This window comes from Belonocnema kinseyi, chromosome 1, assembly GCF_010883055.1.
Source record: "Belonocnema kinseyi isolate 2016_QV_RU_SX_M_011 chromosome 1, B_treatae_v1, whole genome shotgun sequence".
Lineage (NCBI taxonomy): Eukaryota > Metazoa > Arthropoda > Insecta > Hymenoptera > Cynipidae > Belonocnema > Belonocnema kinseyi.
In genome coordinates, this window is record NC_046657.1 from 80,195,786 (window position 1) to 80,213,321 (window position 17,536).

A 17,536-nucleotide genomic window follows, 5' to 3' on the forward strand; every position below is an offset into this window, starting at 1 on the left:
GAACCTGTACATGAACCCACACCTCAATTCACTATGTGAAGGAACTTATAGAGGATCATTTGAAGGTTAGCTTGCATACAGGTTCCTCTACAGGATCACATGCAGTGGGCAAGAAGACTTTTTCATCCTGACAACGTCGTAAAGATATCCCTAAGACGTACATGTCAGCTCAATTGATGTCCCAAAGTCGTCTCATATCTTTAATACGTCTTTTGGACATGAGAAGTCTTTAGAAAATCAACTGGACTCCCATGGACGTCCTAAGGAATTTGTATTATCAACAAAGCTAGTTACTATCAAACAATGTAGATGTCATTTCACAATCTGTGAAAATAGAAATCAAAACTATCGATCAAGTTAACTCTTGAAATAACATAAAATACTTAACGTCCTTTTTGACTAGCTGGAAAATAAATTTAAAAAGTTTTTAAATAGGGTTGTTTTCAAAGTCAGATATCTTTTTTCCAATAAGTGGATCTTATAGTATATAACATTCTAATTTTTAAAACGCTCATTAAATATTTTTTACATATTGTTTACTATTTTAAATTTAAAGTCGAAATATGAATTTTGTATCACGATGACGTTTGGAGGGCCCCTTTGACGTCAAAGGGGTCGGATTTTCCACCAATCACAGCTCATGTATCATTGGTTCTCAAATATCTTTTTCTGTGCCGATATTTTGTTTTAGTTATGTGTACATCGACAATAGAAGTCGAAAAATATTGTTTTAATGCCTTCCTTCAATATAATACTGACTCTTAATCTAAATATTAAAACAGGATAACCTTTTCTTGTCACATAAACCTTAACAAGCAAAGCTATGAAACAAAAATAGACAGAATTGGCAGCAGACCGTGGCCTAACCTCGTTATCATGAGTTTCGTTAGTATGCATGGTTTTCATGAGAAATAATTATGAGAACCTCTGAGTCACGTGACACTCACGTGAGACCAATTTGAATAAGTGTTTTACCGCCTTCAATTTTTAATAATTTTTTTCTGTTAAATGACTCAACAGAAAAAAATATAATGCACCTTCGGTTCGTATTATACTTATGTATTAAAAAATTATTTTATTTAAAATCGTGAAAGAACCCTATTATGTTTTTCTGAAAAAAGATCTTATCCCTTCGCCCCACTGAAAAACTACTCATAGAAATTCCAATTGCCGGTCGGGTGCTTTCTCAATCAAGCTTTTAGAGATAAAAAAATCCTTTTTTCAGACAAATATAATTAAAGATTTTTTTGAAATCATTTTCCACCGAGTCAAAAGTGACGTTAAGTATTTTCTGTTATTTTAAGAGATAATGACATCTATGCTGATATCGGATTAAATTTCTTTATGTATTAATATTGATTTTTAATCTATAAAAAAGAAAAAGGTCATAGAAAATAATTTCTTGATTATAAATTATTATACATTATAATAATATCATTATCTTTATTATTATTTATTTATTATACAGGGTGAAAAAAAGTCCCAGGACGGCTGAGTATTTCCTTAAGTAAGATATATTTCAGGGAGGTCAAGGTCATTCTTAAAGTAAATTTCAGTCTGGAATTCAATGGGGACCTTTATTTTTATCTTGACGATGACCTTCCAATTTTCTTCAAGGTCAACTATTTTTTAAAAAGAAGACCGCCTTTTGTACATCGGTAAAGGATAGAGCGCGAAAATTTACATTGAAATATGTTCCCAGGTCATAGCTACGTTGTAACCCTAAAGGCCACTCTAAGTTTATTTAAACTACAATAAGATCTGCATAGCTTCGGGTCAAGGTCAAACTAGACTTATAACCTGAGTACATATTTGAAAGTAAAATTTACAGCTCTATCGATTGATTATTCAGAAAAGGGGTTCTTAATGGAAAAAAAATTAACCTTAAGATGAGCTTAAAGGTCACCGTCACGGTCATGCTTAAGGTCAATACTGAATACGCTTTGTCAAAGTTAGTAACTGTCCCAGAGATACGCAGACTTTATGTAAGTGTTAATGAATTCAGAGTAACCTTCAACGTTTTTGAAGGTCAATATATTTAAAAATGGAAACTCCCGTTTTTAGATTGACAATTGATGGAGCTGTACATTTTATGTTCGAATATGTACTTGAGTTATTGGTCGAATTTGACCTTGACCTAGATATATGCACATCTTGTTTAGTTTTAAATAACCTTAGAGTGACCTTCAAGGTTACAATGAACCTACGACCTGCGCACGTATTTGGACGTGAAATTTCCCGCTCTATCCATTTTCAATGTAAAAAAGACGGTTTCTATTTTTTTAATTTTATCAATGTAAAAACCTCGAAGGGCATCATCAAGATAACAATAAACGTCACCATTGAATTCCTCGTTGAGTGTTACTTCGAGAATGAACTTCAAGTACCTGAAAAATATCTTATATGTGAAAATATTCAGCCATCTCGGGACTTTTGTGACACCCTCTATAATTATATCATAATTATTTTATTTTTTTTATAGGAAATAAGCTTCTATAGTCTTGCACAATGTAGATTAATACAGAAATATTATAATTTAAACTGTAATAACAAGATACCTGTGGTTTACCTAAAAAGAATATGTGCGCATGCGCTGAAAGTGAGTTCTAACCAATATTGTTCAGTATATTGAAGTATTAATATTAATTTCTAACCTATAATAATGAAGAAAAACGCAGATAATAATTTCTTTATAATTTTATATAATAATATACAATAGTTTAAGCTATATAATATCGAGCGGGAGATGAGAGCAAGTATATGTGCTCATGCGCAGCAAGTAACTCATAATCTGGATGAAGCTAAGCCGTAACGTAATACCAACGCAACAATAGCGTCCGGGTCATATTTCGTTGTAATTCAGAATAGCGAATACATGGAACCACAAGTAAGAACTTATTTACTGAAATTATAATTAAAACACAAATTCATCATTTGTAGAAGTAATTTTACTAACCTCTCGATTGGATGCGGAAGCATCAAAATGATTTTCGATTTTTTTTTCAAATTCAGGGAGTTATCGGATTTTAAAATATGAGACCCGGCTTTTTTTATAATGGGATACCATATAATTTATACGTATTATTATTGCAATTCAAAAACAAAAAGACTTTAAAAAGGAGCTGAAAAAGTTCAATATAACTTTTCGATTTTGTTTTTCAGAAACATTTACAATTGATATGTGTAGGCGATTTTTAATTTGTTATCTAAATTTGAGCGTCATTTTTCCTTCAGTGAAAATTTCGACATCTACTTCCAACTATTCACTTTGTAACAGTGCAATTGATTTTTCTTCAAGATTTGAAAATCTTGGGACGAAATCATAGAAAATACGAGTTTTTGAGTATTTCATAACCCACGATTTTGAATATTTGTCACTGAGAAACAAAGAAATAATAAGTTTAAACAAAATTGGCCGCCATCTTGATTTTTTTTTAATTTTCAATTTTAATTGTTATCACATGCTTTTTTAAACATAAATCTGCCTCTTGTAAGAATTTGACGAGATTTTATTATTTATTATGGAAATTGTAATTTTGGTTCAAATTTAGGCAGCCGTCTATGTTAAATTAAAAAATAATTTCACGGACATATATTTTTTCAACGCAGTCTAATTATCACAATTGCACAGAGCCAAAGAATTCCGATGAAATATAAAAAAGTAACTGCATTTGAAATTTTACAGTACTTTTCCCATGTTAATTGCATGATTAACTTTTAGTGGTTTGGGGAGCATGTTAATATTAACCGATTTCGCTCAAATTTAGTGGAGATGATTTTTTTTTGACATTCAAACAAAATAGGGTGGTGAGACCAAGAAGAATCCAAAATCGAAAAATAAGGACCACCCTATTGAAGGTCCAACATTTTTCTAGTCCTGTTTGATTTTCTCTTTTATCATTTGTTTGTATTAAATAATAAAAAAAAATTGACATTAGAAATTTAATTAATTTGATCATTAGTTTGGGAAAATGAAGGAATTATAATTCTTGGAGTGCATTGACCCTCGTAATTAATCTTCTTTTTATAAAAAATTGAGGCTGACTATAATCGGAAGCCAGAATATTAATTAAAATGGGGACGCGTTTATTGCACCTTATGGTGTACATATTTCCCGTGAAATATTGTAAAAATATGATCATAAACTGGATATTAAAAAAAAAATTTATATAAAATAATATAATAATAAAAAAATAATCTCCATATAAAACATCACGAACTCAGATAATACTTGGTACGTTTCCTGATGATAAGTTTTAATTCTCAATTTTCAACTAATTTTAATTGAAAATTCTACTATTATATTCCCGGAAAGGAATTAATCTCGTTTTGTTAAAAATTCTAGTATTTGGTTGAAATTTTTATCATTTGGTTAAAAATAAAACTATTTGATTAAAAATTTTTTTTATCACGAACTCATCATCTTGGCTGAAAGTTGAACAGTTAAAAAAATCGTTCAAGCTTCATTTTCTTGCTTAAAAATGTAATTATTCCATTTGTAGGAAATTAATCTTTTGGGATAAACTCTTGTTGAAAATTCATTTTTTTAGATTCCTCATTTTAATTAAAAATTCATCTCTCTTGCTAAAATATAACTATTTTGTTGCAAATTCGTTTTTTGTAAACATTTTTTTTATTGAAGTCTAACTATTCCACTATTGTTGAACATTGATATTTTCTGATAAAGAATTAATGTATTTTATTAAAAATTGGTCTTTTTCAGTTAAAAGAAATGTTGTGGGTTGAAAACTTTTCTGTTTTTATTAGAAAAACAAGGCTTTGATTCTTAATTAATCTATTTTGGTTAAGAATCTCACAATTTGGTAGAAAATTAACTTTCTTGTCAAAAATTAAACGTCTTTTTTAATCAAATCAATGAAACCATGAAAATGTCAAGCTGGCAGTCATGCAGGAAGAAATTTTTTTATTTTATCTATATTATTAACTCGAATATTATAATGGAAAACATAGCCCCTATATTTGGTTGTATAAACTATTGGATGTTAATAAACTTGAATTGAAATAATAATCATCTTAGATGAAAATTAACTTTTTTGTTAAAAAATTAACTCTTTTTTTGAAAATTTAACTTTTTGTAAAAATAAAAATATGTTTTTGGATTGGAAATTTAACTGTTTTGCAGATAATTCGACTTCTTTACTTTAAAAATAAGCGATTTCTTTTATAATTAATGTATTTTATTAAGAATTAGTATATTTTAATTCAAAATTCAGATTATTGGGTGAAAAATCTTCTTCTTTTATTAAAAAATTAACTGTTAATTCTAAATTAATCTAGTTTGATTGAGGATCCAAAACTGTAGTAGAAAATTAACTTTTCTGTTAAGAAATAATACTTTGGTTCGATACTTCAACCAGTTTGTAGATAGTTTATCCGTTTTACTTTAAATTGAACAATTTTGTTCAAAATTAGTATATTTTATTGAAAATTTGTCCTTCTGAATCGAAAATTAATCTTATTGCTGGAAAATTCATCATTTTGGTCGAAAATTAAACTGTTTAAAGGTACATATTTTTTGTAGAGAATCCAACCACTCGTTTGAAATTTGAATCTGTTTGTTAAAAATGAATATTTTTAAAGACATTTGTGCGCAAGCCTTTATAAAGTAAAGGTCAAAGCATCGACAATTGTAACTTCTCGATTGTGAATTCTCGTTTGTTAAAGCTTCTTAGACTTTAACGAATATATTTTCATCACGTGTTTAGTTCTTTGAACTAGATTGGGTCGGAAATGTGAAGTTTTCTACATTATAGTTAACACTTATATTGAATGTATTCTATTCTCTTTTTTTCGTCTCCCATGTGGATTTTCCCCAAAAATTATTATTTTTATTATTAATTTTATTTTTTACGAATAAAAGAAAATATAATCGTCCTGTCAAAAAATTATTCATGACAAATTTGTCGACCTTTTTTGACTGAACAAGTTTGTGTATAATTTTTTTTCGCGCCTCGTGCCGTTTTTCAAAAAATTAAAATTTTTTTAATGTTATATTTTTTGGAGCCAACAAAAACTACGCATCCTGTTTTAAAAATCTTATTCAAAAATTTGTAGCTATTCTTTGGGTGAGCAACGTTTGTCTGTTCATTTTTTTCATAACTTGTTTTGTTTGTCCAAAAATTTAATTTTGTTGCTTTATAATTTTATTTTTTACGATTAGAACCAAAACCAAGCATCTTATCAAAAAATAATTCGTACAAAATTTGTAGCTATTTTTGGATGAAGAACTTTTGTTTTATTTTTATTCGTAACTTGTGTCGTTTGTCTAAAATTTTAATTTTTCTCAATTTTGATGTTTTTTTACAAACAAAAAACAAACTACTGTTCCTATTAAAAAATGATGATGATCTTTTTGGAATGCATCATTTTGTCTAATTCATATTTTTTCATGTCTTGCATAGCTTTATCGTAAAATGGAATTTTTTATTATTTTTTTATGCTATCAAACTGTGAATTTTGTATTCTTCATGAAAATTTCAAAATTTGTTATGACAATCTTGTAGCTTCAAAAATGAACATTTTTTTTTTTTTTTTTTTTTAAATCAAAAAAAGTCATAAAAAGACATTAGTTTTTTTTAGTAATGCAAATAAGCATACAAAGAGTTTTTTAAATCTTCAAAAAAGTGGTTTTAAACATTTTCAAAACGATCTCATTTTTTGAATTTTTATCCAAAATGTCTGGCTAATGAACTCGATCTTTAGTTTAGGACACTAAAATAGGGTCTCAAAACGTGGACAATTGGCAAAAACAGGGGGGTTAAGTTTTACTCAAATCTGGCGCATTCCCTGATGAGAATGTAAAAAATATTCTTCCGTGTTAAAAAAACATCTTTTGGGTTGAACTTTTTTCGTTCAACAATTTAGTAGAAAATTGCACTAGTTGGTTGAAAATGAAAAATTCGTTAAAAATTCATACTTCTGGTTTAAATTGAACTATTTTTTTTGTAGATAATTCGTCCTTTTGGCTTTCAAATTAAAAAATTTGTTTGAAAATAAACGTATTTTATTGAAATTTCTTTCTTTTTTTTGTAGAAATTAGCCTTCTTGCTAGAAGATTTATCTGTTTGTTTGGAAATTTTAATATTTAGTTGAAAATTCATATTCTTTATTTAAAACTGCAATTACCTAGTTAAATTTTTGTTGGGGACACAGTCAAATTTTTTCAAGATACACCTACTTGATTGGAAATGTAACTCTTCCATTAAAAAAAAACTTCTGAGTTAAAAAATTGTCTTTCATGTTAAAATTTTTGTTGAAAATTCATTTTTTTAAGATTCATCATTTTAGTAGAAAATTCACCTGTGGCTAAAATGCCACTATTTTTTTAAATTTTGTTGTTGTTCAGAATTTAGTTTTTTAACTAACAATGTAACTATTATAGTTTACTTGTAAAATTATGGGTTTTTAATTAAAAATAAATGTTTTCTAGTTAAAGATTGATTTATTTGGTTAAAAATTCCCCCCGTTTAGTCAAAAAGTAATCTTCGTAGTTGAAAATGCATCTTTTTTTACTAAAAATGCCACTGTTTGGGTTTAAATTAATCTTGTTTGGCTTAGATTCAACAATTTGGTAGAAAATTAAACTATTAAATATAATAGGTTGGTTTGAATTAAATTATTTTAATGAAAATTCAACAGTAGGGTATAAATCTAACTTTTTAAATAAAAAATAATATTTATCGCTTTAAAATACAACCATTTCGTACATATTTAATCAATTTGTCATTAAAATTCGACGATTTTGTTAAAAATAGATGTATTTTTTTAAAAATTCATTTTTACATTCTCATTAGAGAAGGCATTAGATTTGTGTAAAATTTGACCCCCCCCCCCAGCTTTTGTCAAATATCCACGTTTTGAGGCCCCCTGAATTTTACAAATGTGTCTGTGTGTCTGTAGATTTTTATTTTTGTTATCACGATAACTTTCGAAAGAGTTGACAGATTAGATTAGATATTCTGGGTAAAATTTCAAAAAGTTAGCGTATTTTGAAAATTTTTTAAACCACTTTTTTTCAAAATTCAAAAATTTTCTGTACGGGTATTTATAGTATTCAAATAAATGAAAAATTCTCATGACCTTTTTTATAAAACCAAAATTTACCAGAGTTATAGCATTTACAAAATTCCAAAAAACACACGAAAATCAACATTTTAAGCTAAATAACGCAAAAAATGGAAAAAAGTCAAAAGAAAAAAATGTTTCTTTTTCAATGCCCTACAAGATTATTATAACAACTTTTTGAATTTGTTTGAAAAATCGAAAATTCAAATTTTGAGAGCATAAAAAAATAATAGAAAATCAAAAATTACATTTTTTTATTCATCTATTTCACAGTTTTTCGAAGATTCTCAATTAGTTAAATGTATTTTCAATGAATTAGGTTTTCAATTTTTTTATAAATAAACAAATATGACGTAAAAATTGCCATTTTTCTATTTGACGTTCCTGGTGCTCGTCAATAACAAAAAAATAGTTAAAATCGCTTTAGTTACACAGAGTTACATTAGTTAAGGATATTCCATATATTAGAAAATTTATTAAAAAATTTGATAAACAAATTATTTGTTGAACACATTTTTTCTACGGTTTTCCATAAATATACATTTTTTCGAGTTATATTGCAAGAGATTTTAATGAAAACAATATTGAATACAAAAATTTCGCTTATGATTATAATTGTTTATATTATAAACAAAGTTAATGTACAAATGCAGTAATCAGGCATTTTTCGACATAAATATTCGTTGCTTTCGATCCGAATTTTTTTTAATTAGGAAATTTGTGATAATTTTAGCAACATTCATAATCAGCTGATAATTTTATGATTTCTTCAAACAAATTTAAGCAACAAATGCATTACACTTGTATTTGTCTGCAGAAAGACTTGTTTTTTTTTCATGTCAACTTTTTTACTTAGGAAGTTCATGATGACTTCAGCAAAATTCATAATTTTTTTATCAATTTTATGATTTTTCTAAACAAATACATTAATCAGACATTTGTCAGAACAAAAATTAGTCTTTTCTATGACAACTTTTTTCATTAGGTACTTCATGGAAACTTCAGAAAAATGTATAATTTTTTGATTAATTTTGTGATTCTTAAAACAAATGTAATAAACAAATGCATCAGTGGGGCATCTGTCGACGGAAAAATTCTGTCTTGTTTCGATCTCAAATTTTTAATTTAGATCCTCATAATAAATTCGGCAGCATTCATAATGAGTTGATAAATTTCATGATTTAAACAACATTTAACAAACTAATGCATTATTCAGGCATCTTTGGATGGAACAATTCGTTTTTTCGATGTCAGTCTTTTTAATGAGGAACTTACTGATTATTTCAGCAAAATTCATAATTGGTCGATGAATTTTACATTTTTTTTTAAAACAAATTCAGTAAACAAATGCATTATTCGCGGGCATTTGTCGATAAAATCTTTTTTTATATATCCTAATTAAAAAAGTTGTCATAGAAAAAAAACGAATTTTTCTGTAGAAAAATGCCTGATTTATGAATTTGTTGAATAAATTTGTTTTAAGAAATCATAAAATTTATCAACTTATTATGAATATTGCTGAAATTCTAATAAAGTTCCCAACTGAAAAGACTTGCATTAAAAAACCCGAATTTTTCTGCCGACAAATGCCCGAATAATTTATTTGCTTATCATACGATTAATCAACAAATGATAAATTATGCTAGTATTATCATGTCGCGCGTCGTAGAAGCGCTCAAACTTGCGAACTGAGCGCGCAACGCTCTACGAAAATGTCCCCGCGAAGCGGGCGGATTTTTTTTCCCTAGAAATCAATATTCTTGCTTGAAAATTAATTTTTTGTTGAAAATTTGACTATATGGTTCAAAAATCATCATTTTTGTTAAAAATTTTACTACTGAAAGTTGAACTAGTTTGTTAAAACTTCGTATTTTGCCAAGCTTCACGACTTTCGTTCCAAATAAAAAATTTTTTGTTAAAGATTCGTCATTTTTTATAAAAATTAATTCTTTATGTGAAGATTTCACTTTTCCATTTTTGGTTCTTAAAACAGTTAAATTATTTACACAATTTTCATACAAAAATTAAGAGTTTGGCCTTCTTTTCTACGAGTCAATTTGTTTACAAAGTCAACCAGGAATGTCTATCCGATGAGTCTTTTCTATGTTAATTTGAAAAATTACAAGAACTATTAATTATTTAAACAATTTTGATTAAAAAATTAAGAGTGGCATTTTTTCTACAAGTCAATTCATTTATCCAGTGAACTAAGAATATCTATCCGATAACTTTTTTCAATCTTACTGTGTAAATTTACAAGAGATATTAATTATTATTTATAACTAAGAATATCTTTTCGATTACTTTTTTCTATAATGTTCTGCAATGTTTCAAGATTTATTAACTATTTAAACAATTTTTATGAACAAATTAAGAGCTTAGTTTTTTTCTACTAGTCAATTTGCTTACGGGCTCAACTAAGAATGTCTATCTGTTGAGTATTTTCTATTTTTCTTTCTGAATTGACAAGAATTATAAGTTATCTAAACAATTTCGACTAGGAAATAAAAAGTTGGACCTTTTTTCTACGAATAGGTTAATTTACAAGTAGTATTAATTATTGAAACAATGTTTCTCAGCATATCCACAGCTTGGCTATTTTTCAATGAAGAGGCACGATTTGTTCACGGAGTCAACTAACAATGTATTTCTGAAAACTATTTTCTATGTTGCTTTACAAATTCAGATTTTTCCTATTTTCAACGAATAGGTTAAATTTTTGTATAGAATAAATCAAGAATATTTTTCTGATTACTTTTTCCTATGAGACTAAGAAAAGTCTTTCTAAAGACTCGTTTATATTTCATTAATATAAATTTACAATAGGGATTAATTATTTAAACAATTTTCATAAACAAAATCAGAGTGTCTATTTTTAAACAAATAGACACAATTTGTTTATGAAACCAATTAGAATGTATTTTCGATAAGTCTTTCCTACGTTGGTTTTCAAAATTACAATAATTATTAATTATTTAAACAATTTTCATAAACAAATTAGACAAGTCTTTTCGATGAGTCTTTTCTATGTTGCTTGTAAATTTATGTACACATGTTTATATGTTTATAGAATTAACTAGCACTATATTTTGATTACTATTTTGTATGATGCTTTGCAAATTTTCAAGATTTATTAATTATTTAAACAATTTTCGTAAGCAAATTAAGAGCTCGGCCACTTTGCAACGAGTAGGATCAATGAGTTTAGGGAAAGAAAGAAAGAATTTCTAATAAATTTTTCTCAAAATACTTTGGAAACTTACACTAATAAATAATTATTTAAATAATTTTCATAAACAAATTCAGAGTTGGACTATTTTTTAGCTTACATAAAAACATACATGCAGCTATAACTTTTAAAATAATTACAATAAATAATTTTAATACAAATTTAACATCCATTCACATTAATTTTATTTGAAAAAAAAAAATAATCATAAGAATAATGTAAAATCTTGATACTTGGGTTTTTATCGTATTTGCAGGAAAACTGCAGTGATTGACTGATAAAATATGACTGGACTTCTATTTTAGACTTTACCGCTGATAAGATATTGCAGAATAAGTATTTCCTTTCAGAATCTTTTAAACATCAACATTCGTTTGCTTGTAATAGTCGTAGGAAAACAGGTTGAAAAGTAAACGAAAAATTATTTTTAAGCCGAAAGTTAAATAGCTTTAAGCTGCTTCAAGAACGAAAACTCGTCCGGGTAAGGATAGACAGTGAGTTCTACCCTAAAACGAAGAGTGGGTTACTTTTTATCCCCCCCCCCCCTATTCGAAAGGTACTTCGAAGAGGTGTTGAACATTTTTTTAAAAAGATTTTCCATTTGTGAACAATAGCCAAAATTTAGAAAAACTGAACGAAAACTCGTCTTGGCGAGGATATGCAGTGTGTTCTACCCCAAAACGAAAAGGGGGTGACTTTTTCAACCCCCCACCCCTATTCAAACGGTACTTCCAAGAGGTGACGAAATTTTTTTTTAATTTAAAAAAAAAAATTGCCACCTGCAGACAATAGCCAAAATTGAGAATAACTGAATGAGTCAACCCCAAAACCCTTTCGAATAGGGTGGTTTAAAAAAGTCACCTCCTCTTCGTATTGGGGTAGAACACCCCAAACACCTCCTCCCCAAGACGAGTTTTCGTGCAGTTTTTCTCAATTTTGGCTACTGGCCGCAAATGGAACATCTTCCTTAAAGTTTTTTTCAACACCTCTTTGAAGTACTTTTCGAATAGGAAGGATTAAAAAAGACACCCTCTCTTCGTTTTGGGGTAGAACTCACTGTCTATCCTTGCCCGGAAGAGTTTTCGTTCAGTTTTTCTCAATTTTGGCTATTGTCCGCAGATGGAAAAAAAATTTAATATTTTTTTCGTCACCTATTGAAAGTACCTTTCGAATAGTTGGGTTAAAAAAGTACCACCTCTTAGTTTTGAGGTAGAGCACACTGTATATTCTCACTGAAAAAAATGGTTAGTTGAGCAAACTATTTAGTTAGTGAGATATCGTACTGCTATTTTATTACTGTGTACAGGAATTCCATTAGTTGCGGTGACAATCCAGTTAGTATCATCAACAAAGTGAATAGTTGTCTCCACTAATAAAATAGCAGTACGATATCTTACAAACTAAATAGTTGGCCCAACTAACCATTTTTCCAGTGCTCCCTACGATAAGTTTTCGTGCATTTTTTCTTAATGTTGGCTACTGTCCGCAAATAGAAAATCTTTTAAAAAATGTTAATACCTCTTAGAAGTAACTTTTCAATGGGGGGGGGGGGGAGTCACCCTATCTACGTTTTGGGTTAGAACTTACGGTCTATCCTTGCCCGGACGAATTTTCTTTTAGTTTTTCTCAATTTTGGCTATTGTCTATTGACCTTAGACTATAACAGTATTGATATCCAATGTTGGGCCGACAATGGCAGCCAAGCCTTGACTGCCAAGTCAAGGCCATAGTTATCAATCCGGCAATGGCGCGATGAAGGCAGCTAGGTTTGTTCCAATACTGGTACCCAGTGTTGGGCGGACAATAGCAGCCAAACCTTGGCTGCCAAGTGCAGGCCATAGTTATCATTCCGTCATTGGCGCGATAATGGCAGCCGAGCTTCGGCAATATTTTTGCCGACTATGGGCCAAGGTTGGGGCGTATGTGACTCCACACTTGGGAATAATCATTGTTAACCTGCATTAATTATTATTATCTCATTAAGTGAAAAGTGGACAAAACGTTCAAAATATTTAATAAACCGCAACTGTCTGCTATAAATATAGAAGAAGATAGTTCTAAACATTAATAATTGGTTTAAAAAAATTCAAGCTGTTAATTTGCATTATTATTACTTCGCTCTAAATGAACAGTTAACAAAAAGTTGAAAATCTCAGAGAAAAACTGCAAATATCTAGCATTAATAGAGGAGAAGATAGTTATAAACAATAATTAATTGTTTTGAAAATGTTTGTTAACTTGCATTAATTATTACCTTACTAACTAAAAAGCGGACATATTCGAAAAAACCGCAACTTTACTTCATTATTCAATGAGAATATCATTAAAAATAGTAATACATTATTTAAACAATTATTTCTGTTAAATATAATTTATTATTGCCTCGCTCAAACTAAAAAAACTAAAAATAATTTTAAACGTTAAAAAACAGCAATATAATAATATAATGACATAAAATAATTGATAAAGGGACAAAAAGTAATTTTTTAAAGAAAAAACTGCAACTTTCTAGCAATACTATACGGAAATATTGTTTCAAATAATAACAAATGGTTTAAATAATTATTGTCTCGTTATAATTCATAAAGGGACAAAAATTATTTATTGGTCGCAAAAACCGCAACTTTCTAGCAATAGCCTGTGGAAATATTGTTGTAAATAATAACAAATGGTTTAAAAAATTCTTTTTGTTAAATATAATTGATTGTGGCCTCGCTTCAAATGACAACTGAAAATAAGTTACGAGATTTGAAAAAACCGCAACTTTCTAGCTCTATGATAATGTAAGAAAAAATGGCTAAAACAATAATAACTTGTTTAAGCAATTTAGATCAACATCTAATTATGAGAAGAAAGTAGTATTTCATGTATCAGAAACAATGTTTCTTATGTCATAAAAACCGCAAAAAAATTATAATTAACGCAGATTGACGGATTAACGATTTTGAGTATATAGAATGTTTGATGTTGTTTTAACATCTCCTAGAAATGTTAGCATAAAAACTTACATTTCCTAATAACCTAAAACAAAAGTGACATTTTTAAATTAAACTATTGGGCTAAAAAATTATTGGGAAATAAGTGCAGGAAGCGTTACCTATAAAAAAAAAGTGATTGAATTTATTTAAAGAGTTGTTTTAACAACCCTTAAACATGCAAGCACGGAAATCGACATTAAAGTGAAAAATAATTTTACGGCAAATGTGAGAAATATAGTCTAGCAAGAAAAATAGCGGTTTTGATTTAAGGGTTGTTTTAATACTCCTAAAATTCAATTGAGAAAATCAGCATTTACTAAAAATCAAAATCATAGGAGATTCCTTTATTATACTATTGGGATTAGAAATTAAATCACGATGAACGTGGAAAACAAATCCTAGCTCGAAAATTCGTTCAATTCATTCCAAGGTTTGTTTAAATACCCCTTAATTACTTAAAATATTTAGGGGATGTTGGGACAACCCTTAAAATAAACTTAAAGACTATTCGTGGTGAGGGACTCTCACTGCATTTATTGTAATTTCCTACTCTAATTGATTATTGAAAAAATATCGTGGTTTTGGTTTTTAGAAAACGTCAATCTTCTTGATTATATATTTAAAGAATGTTAAAAGAATCTTTAAAACAATTATAACGCGTATTCCTGCTAAAGGATGTGTTCCAAATATATTGTGAGGTGCTTTCCGACCATAATAGCTTAATCAAAGAATCTCTTGTGATTTGGGGTTCTTAGGACATGTTGATTTGCTTACTTGAATATTTGGGGGATATTCAAACAGCCCTTAAAATAATTTCAATGACTATCCAACTAAGGGGATTTTTCCAAACATATTGCTAACGAATTTCCAATCATAATAGTTTAATCAAAGAATTTTCGGTGACTTTAGTTGTTAGGAAACTACTATTTCCTTGCTTGAATGTTTGAGGATTTTAAAAACAACCTGTGAAGCAAATGTATTGTATATCCTAATAAGGAGTGTTTTCCAAATATATTGTTAAAGGATTTCCAACCATCATAGTTTAATCAAAGAATCTTCGGTGACATTAGTTGTTAGGAAACTACTATTTCCTTGCTTGAATGTTTGAGGATTTTAAAAACAACCTGTGAAGCAAATGTATTGACTATACTAATGAGGCATATTTTCGAAATATATTTTTAAAGGATTTCCAATCATAATGGTTTAATCAAAGAATCTTCCGTTACTTTGTTTGTTAGGAAATTACTATTTTATTTCTTGAATGTTTGATGACTGTTAAAACAACCTTTAAATTAAATTCAATGACTACCTTACTAGAAGGTTGTTCCAAGTGTATTTTTAAGGATTTCCAATAATAATAGTTTAATCAAAAAATGTCCCACTATTTTGTGTTCTTAGGAAATGTGAATTTCCTTGCTTGAATATTTGAGGGATGTTCAAACAGTCCTTAAAATAATTTCATTGACTGTCCTACTAAGGGAATTTTTCCAAACATGTTGCTAACGAATTTCCAGTCATAATAGTTTAATCAAAGAATTTTCGGTGACTTTAGTTGTTAGGAAACTACTATTTCCTGGCTTGAATGTTTTAAGGATTTTAAAAACAACCTGTAAAACAAATGTATTGTATACCCTAATAAGGAGTGTTTTTCAAATATATTGTTAAAGGATTTCCAATCATAATAGTTTAATCATAGAATCTTCGGTGACTTTAGTTGTTAGAAAACTACTATTTCCTTGCTTTAAATGTTTGGGGATTTTTAAAGCAACCTATAAAACAAATGTATTGACTATACTAATAAGGGATATTCTTAAAATATATTTTTAAAGGATTTACAACCATAATAGTTTAATCAAAGAATCTTCCGTCACTTTGTTTGTTAGGAAATTACTATTACCTTTCTTGAATGTTAGAGGACTGTTTAAACAACCTTCAAAATAAATTCAATGACTACCATACTAGGGGGGGCTTTCCAAGTGTATTTTTAAGGATTTCCAACAATAATAGTTTAATCAAAAAACATCCCAGTGTTTTGTGTTCTCAGGAAATGAGAATTTCCTTGCTTGAATATTTGAGGGATGTTCAAGCAGCCCTTAAAATAATCTCAATGACTATCCTACTAGGGGGGTTTTCAAAACATATTGCTAACGGATTTCCAGCCGTTGTAGTTTAATCAAAGAATCTTTGGTGGCTTTGGTTTCTAGGAAATTACTACTTTCTTGCTTGCATATTTAAGGATTGTTAAAACAACCTGCAAAACAAATGTATTGACTATCCTAATAAGGGGTGTTTTCTAAATCTATTTTTAAAGGCTTTCCAACCGAAATAGTTTAATCAAAAAATAATCCACGATTTTGGTTGTTGAGAAATTACTATTTCCTTGCTTGAATGTTTGAGACTTTTTGAAACAACCTTCAAAACAAATTCAATAACTATCCTAGTAGGATATATTTTTAAGTGTATTTTTCAAGGATTGCCAACCATAATTGTTTAATCAAAGAATTCCTTGCGATTTTGGTTAAGAAATTATTATTTCTTTGCTTGAATATTTGAGGAAAGTTGAAGCAACAATTTAAAAAAATGCATTTAGTATTCTACTAGGTTTTTTCCAAATGTATTGTTAAAGGATTTTTAACCGTGATACTATAATCAAAGTATCTTTCGAGATTTTTGTTGATAGGAAATAGTATAGTCGGGTAAACATGGCAAATCGGCCCTGCTCGTATTGATCGGAAATTTTGGTCAAGTATACATTATAATGTAGCAAAAAACTAAAAAGAAGTTTAAAATTCAAACTGCATTTTTTTCGAAATTATTGCGAGGAAAAGGAATATGAAAAAGTGTCTTTCCTCGAAAACGGCTTGACTCGATTTTTATGAACAAAATATATGGGGCATTATTCCTCAACTGCCCCAACTCAAAAAGTCATGTTTTTCGATTGTCTCTAAATTCTGGGAATATGTTCGCCTACCCAACAGTAGTTAATCCACAAACTTATAGACCAGGATTACCAACCCTCCCCAAGTGAGGGGGGGTTGAATTCTCAACCCCAATGCCTGCAGGGGTAGTTTCAAACGCCTGTAACTTCCTTTCTATTTACGCGATTGAAAATTTTTATGAGGGTTTTGGAAAGTGTTTTTTGCACGCTTTCATCCCATTTTATTATTTATAACAAAAAAAATTGTTTAAACAATTTTTTCAATAAATCAATTGTTTATTTAACTTTTTTCGCAATTTAGGCATC

General features: G+C 28.7%; 1 protein-coding gene across 1 annotated transcript in view; it reads left to right on the forward strand.

Annotated features, from left to right (window-relative positions):
• Positions 1–2,839: 2,839 nt before the first annotated feature.
• Positions 2,840–17,536, forward strand: part of LOC117167843 (facilitated trehalose transporter Tret1-like) — a 50,567-nt gene continuing 35,870 nt past the window's right edge. Inside the window, exon 1 of the mRNA XM_033353053.1 lies at positions 2,840–2,887. The gene's annotated coding sequence lies outside the window, so the exon portion shown is untranslated. The remainder of the gene's footprint in view (positions 2,888–17,536) is intronic.